Here is a 16,003-nt window from a genome sequence, read left to right on the forward strand (position 1 = left end):
TCACCTATAAAAAAAACAACATTTTAATTGGCTGGACAACCCATTTAACCACCATATAACCAATTTATAGATAGTGGTTATTTTTATTGCTTTTAAGTAAAGAGTTTAGTCCCTTGAGACACTTTATTATTATAAGGAATATTGGAAACATCCTTCTGTGAGATGTTAAATAGAGCATAATGAAAGTAATAACTCCTTAGTATATAGACATTGGAAACATGGGCTCATAAGCAGATAATGAAGGGATACTTAGTATTTTTATCCTTCAGTGCAGTCAAAATTAATATTCTATTACCTGAGCTGTAACATTTATTATACCACATGCAGTTCCCTTAAATTAAAATATAAGGTATAAACAAATCACCCCTATTACAAGATAATGGGGCTCATTTACTAAGGGTCACGCACACAATTTTGTGGGACTGTGCACTATTTTTGTGGCTAAAACGGCTTGCACAGGTATTTAAGAACTGTGTGCGCTGGGACCCTTTTTGTGGTGCAGCTGTGCTTGTTTCCATGCGACACAAACTAGGGGTTTGAGCCATCGGACAGTCAGATTGATTCGGAATGAGCGCAGGATTTTAATTCAAATTGTGTCGCAAGCCCTAAGATGTACCACTAAATAGATGGTGAACTCTGTCGGACCTAAACAGGGAAGTGACACATTCATGATATTGGGCACACAATCTTAGTGAATTGCCGTAAGTGCATTATAGTCCGACAATGCATTTTCTGTGAACTCGGGTGACCCTGTAAGTAAATGTGCCCCAATGCACTCAATTCTGCAATTCAGATTTCATAGCTATTTGTATTTGTGCCAGTGTCCTGTGTTCCCTAATCGTCAAACACCATTAGGATCCAGCAGAAAAGTTAGATGGAAAGTGTTGAACTTTCCAACTCCTGTGTTGTACGTAGGTTTGGACCTGGAGATGGAAGAGTTTTCTAAAATGTGTTGTCTGGTTCAATAAAAGATCTACGTTCTGAGGTGCTCTCACTTCCAATATTTTATGGCAGCGCTCCCAGTAAAATACCTATAATTTGACTCTCTATTTATAAATCTTAGTGGATTAATGAGATAGTGTTGGACTCTAGTTAATTTTCTGTTATTTAGTTAGATAATGGGGAACATTTATCATACACCAGCGTATGATAGCCCCGCTGCTGCATCAAGAGGCAGAAAAGTCACAGACAGCAACAAGTGCGCCGGTGTGGGGACAGTAATGCCACATGCCTGCCCACTCCCGGCCGGCCGCATCCCCCCCCCCTTCACGCCCCACTGACACATGTGCTAACAATAAGTGTGGCGTGGCACAGAAGTCCTGATAAATATGTCCCATTGAGTTGATATTAGATGTTGTTTTGGTAAATGTCCTGTGACGCTTTCTCTCGCACAGGGTTAATATTTTAGGGAACTGATTAGCAGGGTTTGGCATTCTATAGGTATATTTATTAAGAATCAATCAAGCAAACAACTGAAACTGTCCACTATTATGAGGTTTGGATACATCACACATTCATTTCAGATGAAGCATAGACTTGGATGTTGAAATAGACCTGGCAGAACCCCTGATTTTCCATGGACAGATTCCCTTATTGGTGTCTATCTGCAAACTTATTACCACTTTAACTCTCTTTCACAGTTACAAAATGCAGCAAGATCAACAAGGTTACATGTGACTGGATGTATTCTCTAAACATAGGTAAGTGTGTATAACACCTGATCTACTACACAGACTTTGATGCAGGAATCATTTCAGACATGTGTTGATGGGCATCAGAGATTCATCTAATCACTTAATATGATCAATATTATGTTTATACTGGCTGTACAAAAAAATGGTGTACATCTATACACATAGAAGTAAACAGTACAGCCTGACATTAGCTAGCAATGTCATTTATAACACGCAGCAATTATGTGTTTGGTAGCCCTGTTTATAAGCAAATAAAGCACATATTGGAAATTACACACATGTAACTAGATAGCTGTCCATCCCACAGTTATTGTACGGCACCAAAACTTCCCCATACACATGCATGATCACATTGTTGCCAAGTGCATAGGTAATGAATGGATAGAGCTGCTGCTTATCTCCTCAGAGAATTGGCTGAATTGTAACTTGCATGATCTTCATCTCCTTCATATCTGCAATTACAATTAGGAGAGTTTTGGGTTTTTTCATACTTCAGTTTTTTTTTCACTGATCAGTGATCAGTTTAGAACCTGTTCATTTTGTGTTTGCTGACAACATTGGATCAGTGTAAAAAACTGAAATGAGAGAAAGACCATTGAAAGAAATGGGTCGGTAAGGTATCAGTGAAATATCACCAGGAAAAGAAAGCCAGGAAAAGAAAACCAATCTTTGTGTCCAAAAGCCAAAATGGGTTCAGTGAAAAATCAGTGATCTGAAAAAAATGCCAATGTGAAACCACCCTTAACGGGATTTTCCCATGAAAGTTTGCAAATGTTAATCCCCTAGTGATGTTTACACAATAAAGATAATTTTTACTTACTTTACAATTTTACTCAGTTTTATTCATGTGTTATTTCCTATAACTCAGTGATAGTCATTGTGGATGGATATTCTCTAGGCAGACACTTCATGATCCCTTTAGCGCTGTGAGATGCTATGTGCTGACAATGTGCTTAGATTTTCAAGATCCAGGGTTTATCTACACCTTTTTTTAGCTTCTGAACATTCTACTAGTAACTGACACATAGAAAGAGAGATGAGACAGATTAGAGATGAGAGATCAATGAGATGGATATAACACACAATGACACATTTCAGCTCTGCTACTTACTTCTCAGCTATAACACACACAGAGTGCCTTCCTCCCCTGGATAAAGACCTAATCTTATCTGTAGTTTATCTTATCTGTAGAGTATATTCTGTTCGTTGCTTGCTGGCAGGAAGTGTCTGTGTGTGAGCTCGTCTTGCAATGGAGGGAGGAGGGGCTGGATGCAGAGATCACTGCAGTATGCAGACAGGAGAATCTAATCATGAGAAGAATCTACCCTGCCCGATCATAGTCAGAAGATTTACGGTCAGATACCTAAATTGTATACACCAAGACTGATAGAGACAGGTTGGAATTATATCTGTGAATAACATTGAATTAGATACCATGTTATTTTGTTAAAGAGTATATTTAAGAATATTGTCTTTGTGGGAAAACCCCTTTAAGAATCCCGCAAGAATAGTGTAAATAACTACAGTGGCAACTTGGTATTTGCACCCATTAAGCTGTTCTTCTCTTTATAATAGACTACAGAGAAGAGTTTCCAATTGGCAACAAGCCAACCTCTGATGACATATCTATGTGCTCTCTCATACATGTCCTTGGGAGTCCGCCCAAAAAATTCATAAACCATACAGTTTAATGTTTTTAATAAGTGTCTATGGGCAAAATATACTATAGCATGTGATGTGAAATTACCATTTTTAGGACCAGCACAATGCAGCTTTATGTTAAACAGCTGAATCCAGTTCACTTTGCCTAAAGGATAGAACCACAACCACATTCTTTCCTATTGGGCTCTTGGACATTCGGTCCCTAGCAACCAGCTTCTTCCTGATTACCCAGATGTTCAGCTTAAGGCCAAATTACCACTCAGGCAGACAAAGGGTTTGGCATTACTTATAAAACATCTTTATCTCTTAGTGTTGCATTAACTATAATTTTATAAAACTAAAATTAGGTGGGGAACATTAGATTATAGATGAGCAGAAGAACCCAAACTGTTACTACTTTGGGGCAATGCAATAGTTTAAGCGTTTTACACCATGTTCCATAAATGTTCAACTGTTTCTATTGGTCTGGATGATGGTGGTTATTATCTTAGATAAACCAATTATAGCTCATTTTAACAACAGTGCATCTCTAGTCAGCTCTTTGTTGGTATAAATGGTAATATAACATACACAAGTAATAATAAGCATTTTAAAATTGCAGTAAATATCTCTACCTGCATCAATGAACAGTCAGGGTGAATCTTACACAAAAATTGTCATTAATATGAAAATTTCACATTCCAGAAAGCTAAGGATTTGTTTCTATGCACACACGTTTCAGAACATGCAATATTGTGATAAAAAAGTAAAGTAACGGCTTCCTTTTCTGCTCTTTCCGTACATGTCCAAAAGTAACAGTTTCTTGAATTCCTAATGTTCCCACGCTTCTTTTATGCTATCTTTCCTTGTTTGTCTAGAAAGTTCAAAACTGGGGCCAAAGGTTTTGCTCCGCTATCAGGCACAGAATTTTGTTTATTCTTGGGACACATAAAGAGTTTATAATAATTACATGTTATTAAAAGCCGTTAACCTCCAGGGCAATGGAGGAATCTTCATAAAAGACAGTCTAAAAGTCTGCTCTCCTAATTTCCAAGAAAAGTTGCAATTTTTACCCTTTGGGTGACATTAACATTTTACAAGTCAACCCAACTCCCTTCACCCCTTCCCTAAATGTCTTCCCTAGGAATAAAACCTTTTAAGAGGAAGAGACTATATTAGGTCCAGAAATGAGAGAGTTAATTATTATGTAAATAGAACCAAGCCATCCAGCAGGTCTGCATAGTATCACTATAGTAATGGTGAATTCATCTCTCACACATTTCCAGTCTGTTATGCATTATAAAATTCCTCAGAGACTAATCAAATGAGACCGTAAAAGTGAGAAGAAAATCTCTCCACTGTTCGGAGACCGCTCTTTCATAGCAATCCAGGGTCTGCACGCTAATTCCACTACAACAATAGACCCTTCCTTGTATTTGTGTATTAGACAACTCCTGGCAATCTGACCTGGCCAACGTTCAACCTGCAGTACTAGCTGGGTCCATTCCAGAATTGGCTAACAAGTGTAATACCATTATGAGGGTGTAACATGCGATTTTGTTCCTCATGAAAAAAAGACCTAAATATAGCACTGCTTAAGAACTGAATTAAAATGCTTCCCTCATCCTAACATTCCACAAAGCTGTTAGAATTATCCAGGGCCAGGACAAGGCATTTTGGTGCAGACAAGAAAACGTCATGGTGCGGCAGTGGGTGTATGATGAGGGATCGTTGGCTGAGCCCTCTTCATACACACAGGGTAACTACCGCTAGCACCAATTGCGGGTGTTAACCCCTTACATGCCGACTGCAAAGCTGCCAGCAGTATGTAACAGACGGCGGCACGTGGGCGCCACCAACTTAGTTTCAGTTGTGCTTGTCGCTCCCCATGACATCATCTGCGAGCAACAATCAGTTGCCATGACAGCCTGGGGTCTTGACAAGACCCCAGAACATGCAATTTCTGAAGATCTGTTACAATTCCCATTTACTACTATACTGTAGTATAGCAGTATATGGTAGGATCAATTAGACAACCTAGGGTTAAAGTATCCTAGGGGATCTAAAAATTAGTATAAAAAGAAAGTAAAAAAAATATAAAATTCAAATCACTCCCCCTTTCGCTATGACTAATGTAAAAATAAACAATAAAAATCATAAACATTTTAGGTATCATCATGTCCCAAAAGTCTGAATCTATCAATATCTAAAAACGTTTATTCCCATCATTGAACTTTGTTACGGAAAATAGCAGCCAAATTTCTAAAATGCCATTTTTAAAGGTCGTATATTCCCCATAATGGTAGCAAAACTTCATCTCATCCCGCAAAAATTAACGTCTTATAAGGATCATCTATGTTTCCCTCTCCAAAGAGCCTAAAACCCTAATCCAGTGTCCCACAACGCATGTTCCCTTATTTTTATAAACCGCATTGCCATAACCCCTCTTGCTCACAGCCTGCACCTCTATTGCAAATTTTCATATTTGTCCTAAATTTTATGTCATTTTTGCAATGATTTGTGACGAAAACACCTTAAATTACTATCCACAACATGAGAATTGGCCTTAGTTCATTTACCCCTGTCCTTGCCATCTCCTCCTACAAGCAACACCCCTGCAGTCTCTCTCTACCTCAAATAGCCAAAACTGCCAGGCCCTCCTCCTCACATTGCAGCACCCAAAGATTCAGCTTTACTACCTTCTACGCACGTTCTCTACCACTGTTCCTCACACAGCCAAAAACCCCAGGGTTCCATAGATCCTCACACCTTCCTAGTCTTTATCACACAGCCAGCACCCACATGTCCCACTCATTCACCGACTGACACCACCAATATCCCCATGTCCTGGGGGGTGCCTTAGCTGGGTCCTTTCACTTGTTTACTCTTTGGCCTGGGCCTGAGGAGAGTAGACACAGCTGCAAGTGGGATAGCAACCCCCTACAGAAGACACAACTATGCCACAGATTGTTTGGCCAATACAACATTTATTAATGTCAGCCAAAAAAATGTGGAACTGTGCCATTTCAGTAGCATTGACAAAAATATCTTGCTATGGAGATGCCTGAAAGTATATATATATATATATATATATATATATATTGTAAGTAGATACAAATCATAATTAATAGGGGTTACAGTGTTAACAAATGACGTAAATGACGTTAAAAGTATGCAAAAGCTTCTGGGGCCTGACAATGACACTTCTGATAGCAGTCATCCAAAATGTCTTTAACAAACCAGCTGTCGATGGTCACATCCTGCTAAAATTACCAGACAACACTGTTTGTCATTAAAATGATGTTACAAACTACAATAACAGCCTGACTCCTAGGTTGTCCAGTTTCAGCAAATAGATGTTATTGTATGTATATTGAAAAGTTATACAATCTTCCAATATACTTTCTGTTTACTAGATCTTTGCTTGCAGTCATTCTATAGGCAGCTTCACATTGTAATTCCAGAGGCTAGAAATCTGTCTAGGGTCATGTGATGGACACGCATAACCATGTACTGTCAGTGATTTTCATCCACTGGCAGTGAACAATGACATTTTTGTCAGCAAGCAGAAATTTAGAAAACTACATGTCACGAACCCCACTCACCGGAGTCCAAACACAGGCTTGCACTTACACTGGTGAACCATCCAAATTAGCCCTCAAGCTCTGCCCACTCACACAAAATGGCTAATTTGTACTCCCCTAGTACACAGCACATCCAGTCAGCTCAATTCTCATGTCAGGGAAACCAAACGCATCCGAATCCCAGCCATTACACGCCAAGCATGCACAGCCCGGGGGGCGCACAACAACACTATGTACCCTCCTACCACTTACGTGCCTATGGAACGCTACTGCACAGAGCTACTCTGCACCCCAATGCAGTCACCCGATCACACTTTGTCACAGCTGCCACCACTTGTAATTACGGCTCACAACACGCCCACACCAGGACCACACCCATACACCCAGATACACTTTTCTAGGTGCCGTAAAGATCACCTGGACACACACTGTCTATAGCTACTGCTAGCACACAGACACTCACTGCCTATAGCTACTGTTAGCATACAAACACACACAGGATAACAAGGCTTGGTGGTAATTCCCCTCTCCAGAGTAATGGGAACGTATAGAGCACAAGGAAACACTTATTTAAGGACTATTTAATATGCAAAATAGGCACAAGGCTAAATAGTAAAAAAAAAAGGTTAAATAACAGACATAACAGCAAACAGTAAAATAAAAAGGTATAAAATAAAGAAAAGACAGCCTGCTTACTAATTGGATTGGCATAGATATCCGTGGTGGAGAAAAATGATGAAAACCCTAGCAAGTCCTGCAAGCTTAATGCATTCTCCATAGACAACCAAAATTAGATGGCGGCATGTTACTTTTATGTAACTACCTGATGCGCCTCCTTGGCCATGTTTGATGGGCGTGGCTACACCTGAGTGTGCCTCCTGGGAAGAAGATATACCCACCACATTTACCAGCATGAATTAACAAATATAACAATTCCAAACACCAATATAAAATGTTGGCCCAATGGTCTAATAGCCATTTTCTTAGCTCCTTTCCTTTGAAATCCTTGCTGCTCGACACTCCAGGACTATAAGGGGATGCTGAACCAGATTAGTTGACCAGAAATTGAAATATTTGCTTTATGTCTAAGTTTTCATTGAAGTATAATTTTGTTGTGTTCTTATGTAGCCATTTTAAGACACATGAAAAGCCATGAGGGCTTTGGAGACACCAAGTCTGTATCAATTCACAAGACCCAGGAAACCAATTAACATTTCTAAGGGACAAAGGAAACCGGTCACCAATTCTATTGATTAGGGCAGGACACTCAGAGAGAGGGAGGGGCAGTTGGTAGTCTACAAACCAGGTGCTAATTATGTTATCTCAAAAGGCCAAGTGAATCTCCCCTTTAAGACATGACTGGCAGAAACTGGGCAATCCAATCCATAATTTATGATACTACAGTATGAGAAATGAACAGAAAGAAATGTACAGTATTAAAGTATATTGGCAAATTATATATCGTATATACTCAAGTGTAAGCTGAGTTTTTCAGTATAAAAAATGTGCCAAAAAACCCTAACTTGGTTTATATTCGAGGTCCTCTTCTTTACATCCATGCTCCGGCATTGGCTCCATCGACACACGCTATGATGTCAGCGAGCGGCTGACATCAGGGGTGCGTGCGATCGACATCGCAGGAACACGGAGCATCATGTATAGAACTTGTATAGAAGAGCACCTGCCAGAGGGGTGTCGGTAGGAGAGTACACATTTTTTTTCCTTATAGGCTGGGTATATCTCAAGGAGGGGGCTGTATATAAGGGGCAGCACCTACAGGCCATATACTGGGGGGAGGGGCTGATGGCTATATTACTGGCGGGCCGGGGGCTGCATGCTATGTACTGGGGGCAGGGAAAGCAGGCTATATACTGGGGGGCAGGGGCTGATGGCTATATACTGGGGGAATGAGCTGGCAGGCTATATACTGGGGTGGCTGTGGCCAATGCATTTCCCAAACTCAGCTTATATCGAGTCAATAGTTTTCCCCAGTTTATTGTGTTAAAATTAGGGGTGTCGGCTTATACTCGAGTATATATGGTACATTTTTATTTTACAAACTAAGACACAGTATATCCTGCATTTTTGCCTCTATAAATACAGGGCCAGATTTATAAATAGTGAGGAAAACTGCGCCAAATGCAGTTTGCCTAATGAGTGTGCAGATTATTGAATAATGGAGCACTGTCTTCATGTATCTGGCGCACCGTGCACTGCTCGGGAAGTGGGCACCATCTTTTTTTAGGTGCACCTTTAACATAAAGCATGCAACACAATTCTGTTGAATTGCTATATTAAAAGCCTCCGACTAAGCACTATCAGACCCCTTTAAGTACACATTGTTTCTGTCTTGTTGGACACATTGCAGCCACAATGCTATACTGGTGCAAACACTTAGTTTAATAGATATAGCCCACAGTGGTCAGTTTCACAATCTTTTTCCTAATCAGCCTGATGCCACACATTTACTAAGGTGCTTTTGACAGTTTTCTCTGGCGCATGTTCTTTTCAGTGCAAACTGCTTGCAGAGGTATTTAAGAAGTGCCAGTGTCGTACGTAAGCCTTTTGTGACGTGGCTGCACTATTCTTCATGCGACATAAATTTCTGCACTGAAATGGGCGTTTCGGTGCACAGTTAGACCGTGTGCCACATTTATCATGCAAAGTCCAAAAGAAATGTGTTCACACCTTATGTTAAAGTTGCACCAAAAAAAGTGGAGTACTCTGTCGGAACGGGTACCACAAATTATGGATCTGGGGCACTCTGCACACTACATAGGCAAACGGCACTAGTAAATGTGGGCCAATGGGGCAGATTTACTTACCCGGTCCGTTCGCGATCCAGCGGCACGTTCTCTGCGCTGGATTCGGGTCCGGCCGGGATTCATCAAGGTAGTTCCTCCGCCGTCCACCAGGTGGCGCTGCTGCGCTGAAAAGCATCTGAACGCGCTGGAGTTCACCGGGCTGGACCAAGTGAAGGTAAGCGCGTCCCAAGCGACACATTTCTTTTTTTAAATGCGGCGGTTTTTCCGAATCCGTCGGGTTTTCGCTCGGCCACGCCCCCGATTTCCGTCGCGTGCATGCCGGCGCCGATGCGACACAATCCGATCGCGTGCGCCAAAATCCCGTGGCAATACAGGGGAAATCGGCGCAAATCGGAAATATTTGGGTAACACGTCGGGAAACCGCGAATCGGGCCCTTAGTAAATGACCCCCAATGAGTGTTAATTTGTAGGCTTAAATACATCAATTTCCTTTTAACAGCAGTAATGTGACATCTTTCATAGTATTATAGTCAAATGTTTGATCACTGATTATTAAATCACAACTAAATATTTGATTTTTCCAATTTTCTCTGCTCCTTTCTTCTACTGCAAGCACCAGTGTTTCTGAAAGTTTTCTCGGGCACACAGCAGATAGATAAGTAGCAGAGGTTAAACTAAAGAGTAACATCTTATATAGAGAACATTTTACTTTACTATTCAGCTTTGTAATGAGATAAGCCAATCAAGTAAGGAGGAGTTAGAGATGGAGAAAACTTTTTAAGATATCAGTTGTCTGTGCAAGTACAGAATGGAAAGTTAACTTAGATACAATGCTAAAAGCAAAAAGAAAAGAGGAAAAAACAAAACAAAGTTTTTTGTATTAAAGTATGTTGCAAAGTTTACTTTTATCATCTACAATACTGATTTACACAATGTTGCCTAAAACTTATTCAACAAATAAATGTTACTGTTTGTATAATGAAAAGTTACACAAATTTCCAATATACTATTTGTTTCAATTCCTCGCGGCTTTCTAGATCTCGGCTTGCTGTCCTTCCTCCTCGGACAGAAATCTCACTATGGTCACAGAGGTGCGCAGCTCATTATATCACAGAGCTCTGATTACTCTCTATGATAATAACGAGCCGTGCACCTGTGACAGATTTCTATCCCCTGGAAGTAAACATAGAAGCTTTCTAAAGAATGACAGCAAGCAGAGATGTAGGTAACTGTGAGGAAGTGATGCAGAAAGTATATTGGGAAATTTTATTACCTTTCATTATACAAACAATACTATGAATTTGCTGAAATAGAAATACCCCTTTAACTTGTACTTTCAACATAAAAACTGAAGAACCTGATGCTAAGCACTGTAGGCAATCTAAAGGCATTGTCATATAAAGAACAGCCTTGAAAATATGCTACATTTTTTGGATGTTGTATAGATCACCATTTAGAACTTTTGGACGTTACAGTCTGCCTCCCCTGCTCTACCAGTTAGTGCATTACAGCCTGTGTAGAATGTACACATCAATTCACTATAGCAACTGTGTGGGAAAAAAAGGTCTCACGTCCATTTTTTGTCTGATTCCCTGCTTAATTTGGGGCTGGAGAAGGTATGTAGAACATGGGCAGGTTTTGCATACAGCACAATCCATCTGCATAGTTTATCAACTAAGTAACAACATTCCTCCAGGAACCAGTGACCTGGGAATACTGTTCTCCTCCTCATCTCATAAAACTTGGGAAACCACAATAAAGATTTAAGCTGTCAACTTGTACTCCAGCTGTTTCTTAATCATGCTCACTTTATTATTTTTCTGGTTATGAAAACTTACCAGATAAAATTATAAATACATCATATAGGTCCATATAGGTCCATCATAATATTCCAGCTAACCAAGCTGAGACATTTTCTTTTCATAATATACCCCTGCAGCAGTACCCCTGTTACCTCAGGGTATGAGTGTGATATGAAGAAATGGGAACAGAAAGGCAACTCATGGCTGGGATAAATCCATGCTCCAAAAATGAATGCTTTCAGCCTCCTCTGATGGATTTCCAGTGATTCCCAACTTTATCCCTAGATCTTTCTTCTCTTTTGGTTACTGTAGCTACCAGAGGTCGCACTAACATTTTTCCAGAAAAGTAATAATAGTCCTCTTACTATTTTTGAGGAGTTTTCTCATAGCTATATTAATATTTATAGGTGCTATTTATACAAGAAAATCATCTCATTCAGTATCTTCTCTGCGTAAATAGAAAATTGATGCAGTTATAATAATCTTACATCATGCATTAAACAGACTGTGGCTGACCCCACCAGCCCCCCAACTAGACTGTAGCTGACGCAGCCAACCCACTCAACTAGACTGTAACTTACGCCGGCAACCCCCCCCTAACTAAACTGTAGCTGACACTGCAAACCCACCAAACTAGACCATAGCTGACACTGCCGACCCTCCTAACTAGACTGTTGACGCCGCTAAACCCCTAACTGGACTGTAACTGACGCCACCAACCTCCCTAACTAGACTATCCCTTACGCCGCCAACTCCCCCTAACAACACTGTAGTTGACGCCGGCAACCCCCTACCCTAACTAAAATGTAGCTGACGCCACCAACCCCCCCCTAACTAGGCTGTGGCTGATGCCCCTGACCTCCCATGACTAGACTGTAGCTGACCTGGCCAAACCCCCTTACTAGACTGTATCAGACGCCACCAATCCCCCCCTACCTAGACTGTGGCTGACGCTGCTGACCTCCCCTGACTAGAATGTAGTTGATGCCTCCAACCCCTTTTAATAGACTGACGCCTGTGACTAGACTGTGGCTGGCACTTCCAACCCCCCTAACTAGATTGTAGCTGATGCTGATAACCCCCCCCTAACTAGACCATAGCTGATGCCACTAACCCCCCCCCCCCCCATTTAGACTGTAGCTGACACTGCCAACTAGACTATAGCTGACGCCGCCGACCTCCATAACTAGACTGTGGCCAACAGCAGTAACCCCCCCCCCCCCCATAATTAGACTGTGGCTGATGCCCCAACCCCCCTAACCAGACTGTGGCTAACGCGGCAACCCCCTATATAGACTGTGGCTGATGCCAGTGACCCCTGGTGACCAGACTGTGGGAGTGTCCTTTTATGCAGATCTTATGTGACATCCCATAGGATCACTGTTATCAGTGATCTGTATAGAGACATACAGAAAAGATGCAAATTGCATCTTCTCTGCATGCATCTAAACCCTCTGCTTCACCCCCCATTTTTGTTGCATGAGAGCCAGCGCAGCTGCGCTACAATCCAATCGCATGCAACATAAATTCAGTGCAAACCCTGTTAAATACCTGTTAAAGCTGTGCAAATCCCAAAACCAAAGAACAGTCTGATGAAAGTGCGATCCACGACCATTAGTAAATAAGCCCCACTTTTTCCAGGATTTTACTGGCACACAGAATGGACTGCACAATCAAAGCCATAAGATCAAAGAAAATGATGCAACAACTTTTTGTCACTTTTGAATTTTTTTTTTCCAGTATCATATCACATTACATGGAATATTAAAGAGGACGTGTCAACCCCCCCCCCCCCCCCAAAAGACCCCCACCAAATATGTCCTCCATAATCCTCTCCCCAGCCCTTTTCTAGCAATGACATTTTTGAAAAAATTTTGGTTGGCAAAGTTAGTTTTAATCAATCCGACCTCTTACCAAATTGTATTGCGCAATCTCTGCCGAATCTCTGCGATGTGGCGCCACTGTGCTTATTCACAGCACCGGCCAAATGCAGAGAGCTGGCAGCGATAGGCAATATATGCGCTGCTGACGGCTCTTGAATATGGTCGACTGCCAGGGGACAGGATACGAGGATCCAACCTTTTATTTGGTAGGAGGTCGGATGGATTAAAACTAACTTTGCTAACCTAATTTTTTTTTAAATGTCATTGCAAGAAAGGGGCTGGGGAGAAGATTATGGGGGACATATTTGGTGGGGGTCTTTTGGGGGGGTGATAGGTCCTCTTTAAATGGTGCCACTGCATAGTTCAATTTGTCTTACAAAAAACAAGCCCTCATACACAGAGTAATAGAAAAGATATGGCTTCTGGTAGGTACAGAGTAAAATGTGGAAATGAAGAAATGGAAAAGGGGTCAGAGCTCTGAGGGTTAAAAGAATTGAGCATTTTTGAACTGTAGCAACACTGAAGTCTCTACTAGAAACATGTATGTCTGATTCTGACCTCACATATATTGCCCATATTCTTACCATATGGAGTAGAAACACGCATTTGTCATAAAAACACTTACGGTAGTTTAAAATTCTCCTCAAGTCGATAAAGATGTTCCTGTCAACATTAAACTAAGAATGAGTGACAGATAGGAAGTGACAAAAAATATAAAAGCTAATAATAATTTAACATATCTCAAGTGGTTACATGACAGTCACTGCAGGAAGTTTGGCCAAAGTGAGATAATAAAGGACAATGTTAAACTACAGAAAACTACAAAAAGTGAATTTCTATTGAATCTACTATTTAAAGTATAAAGCCACGTAAAACTAAACCCGTTCTATACATATCTTTTATGGGAAATCATGTCTAAAAACATTTAAATATTTAAATATTTAAAAACAAATATCACGGGTCATAAAGTCAGAAACATCACTTTACAGCATTGATTTCAATTTACTACATTCTCTGGGACTCTGAGTGCAGAGGGTTGAGTTTTCCATTTCGGTTTTCTTCCTTACATCTAAATCTACATTTTCCTCTGGTCTATACTAGATATACTGATATACATAAGTAAACATGTATAACCCGTGTAAGCATTTAATTACCACAGCCTGATTTCTAAAAGGTTTTAGAATGCCAATCCTCTCCAATAATATGCTTCTAGTCATACAATGCGCAAAGGAATCACTTAAACACCTCAATACAATAAAAGCGACTAGCACGCCACTTGTGGAACACAGTTCTGCTGCCTCTCTGATTGGATCAGCCATGGCTTTGCATAAGGCATAATAGGAGCCTATGTTTGGCTTAGAGTTTTGTCTCTACACAGATATGCCAAAGTGCAATGTTACGGCATTTCATAGTTTCACAGCAAATTAGTGTTTTATTCAAAGCAGATGGATTGTTCCTTGAACACATTCTTTAGGAACCAATAAAAGATAGAAGCAGTTTAAGGGTAAGCAGTGATTGCTGAGAGGATGTTGTGCAAGCTATAGACAAATGCTTTGGAATATCCCAAGTATTAACTAATGGCTTCTTAAAGATGAATCATCACACCAATACCAATTTAATTAATATTATATAGAAGCTAACTGAAAAGCCAACATCCACAAAACTACTTTAGCTTGACACTTAACATGTTACACCACTTAAGATAGGAAACCTGAACTTGACATTTTTAATGGAATGTGTGTTTGTGGTAAATTTATTAGTGTTATCTTTATGTAGAAGTACATAGAATGTAATTTCTAGAATGCCCTCTTTTATGAGAAATCTCATCCATTTACATATTTATGAAATCACCCATCACCGAGTCATGTGAAATGTAGAAAAGTCAAATTTAGGAAAAGTTGCCTGAGATCAGTAAAGTATATATATCGTTCCTACCATATACTGCAATACTATTGTAATGCATTATATGGAGTTTTTGCATGTGATTCGTTACAACGAGCCACTGGCTCATTGCAGCAAAGCTCATCTCTGTTTGAAGAAGGCTCAGCCTGTGAGCCCTCCTCATACACCCTTCATAGCTCTGGGGCGGATATATGCGTCGCAGAGCGTGAAGGGATTAAAGGACATCTACCACCAGGATGAAGGATTGTAAACCAAGCACATTCATTTAACCTCCCTAAGCTTTAAAAATTATGCAAATGAACCTATGGGGCTCCAGCTCCATTTTAAAAGCCTTGTTTTTGTAAAAAATAAGAGCACGATAAGCTAAAAGAAGAAGGGATCCTGAGAGAGGGGGCACACACCAGTATTTCAGTGTGCTTGGTTTATAATCCTTCATCCTGGTGGTAGATGTCCTTTAACATATGAATTTTAGTATCAAATAAGGCGCAACACATGTTAATTTAGAAATGGCCTTAGTGGCAGATAGTTTTAGGTGATACCCTTACCAGCAGATATTACTAGTGTGAGGTGTAAAATTCTGGTGACAGGTCTTCTTTTACTGCCTGTATCTCCAGTTCGGAACCATAAGCATGATGCGAACTGAAAAATGCTCAAAAAATAAAAATGGTTATTCCTGGCAGTGAACCCTGTAATGGAAAATAGCACCCAAATGTCTAAAGCACAACCTTTCTC

The 16,003-nt window shown here is 40.4% G+C and overlaps 1 protein-coding gene across 3 annotated transcripts in view; it reads right to left on the reverse strand.

Annotated features, from left to right (window-relative positions):
- The window catches only part of RIPOR3 (RIPOR family member 3), a 195,464-nt gene that overhangs the window by 120,902 nt on the left and 58,559 nt on the right, over window positions 1-16,003 (reverse strand). Inside the window, exon 1 of one of the 3 annotated variants that reach the window (XM_072110625.1) lies at window positions 13,995-14,013. The exons of the other annotated variants lie outside the window; for them this stretch is intronic. The gene's annotated coding sequence lies outside the window, so the exon portion shown is untranslated. Of the gene's footprint in view, window positions 1-13,994; window positions 14,014-16,003 lie in introns of those variants that run through there. 3 annotated transcript variants of the gene reach the window in all.

Source organism: Engystomops pustulosus, chromosome 6 (genome assembly GCF_040894005.1).
Source record: "Engystomops pustulosus chromosome 6, aEngPut4.maternal, whole genome shotgun sequence".
NCBI lineage: Eukaryota > Metazoa > Chordata > Amphibia > Anura > Leptodactylidae > Engystomops > Engystomops pustulosus.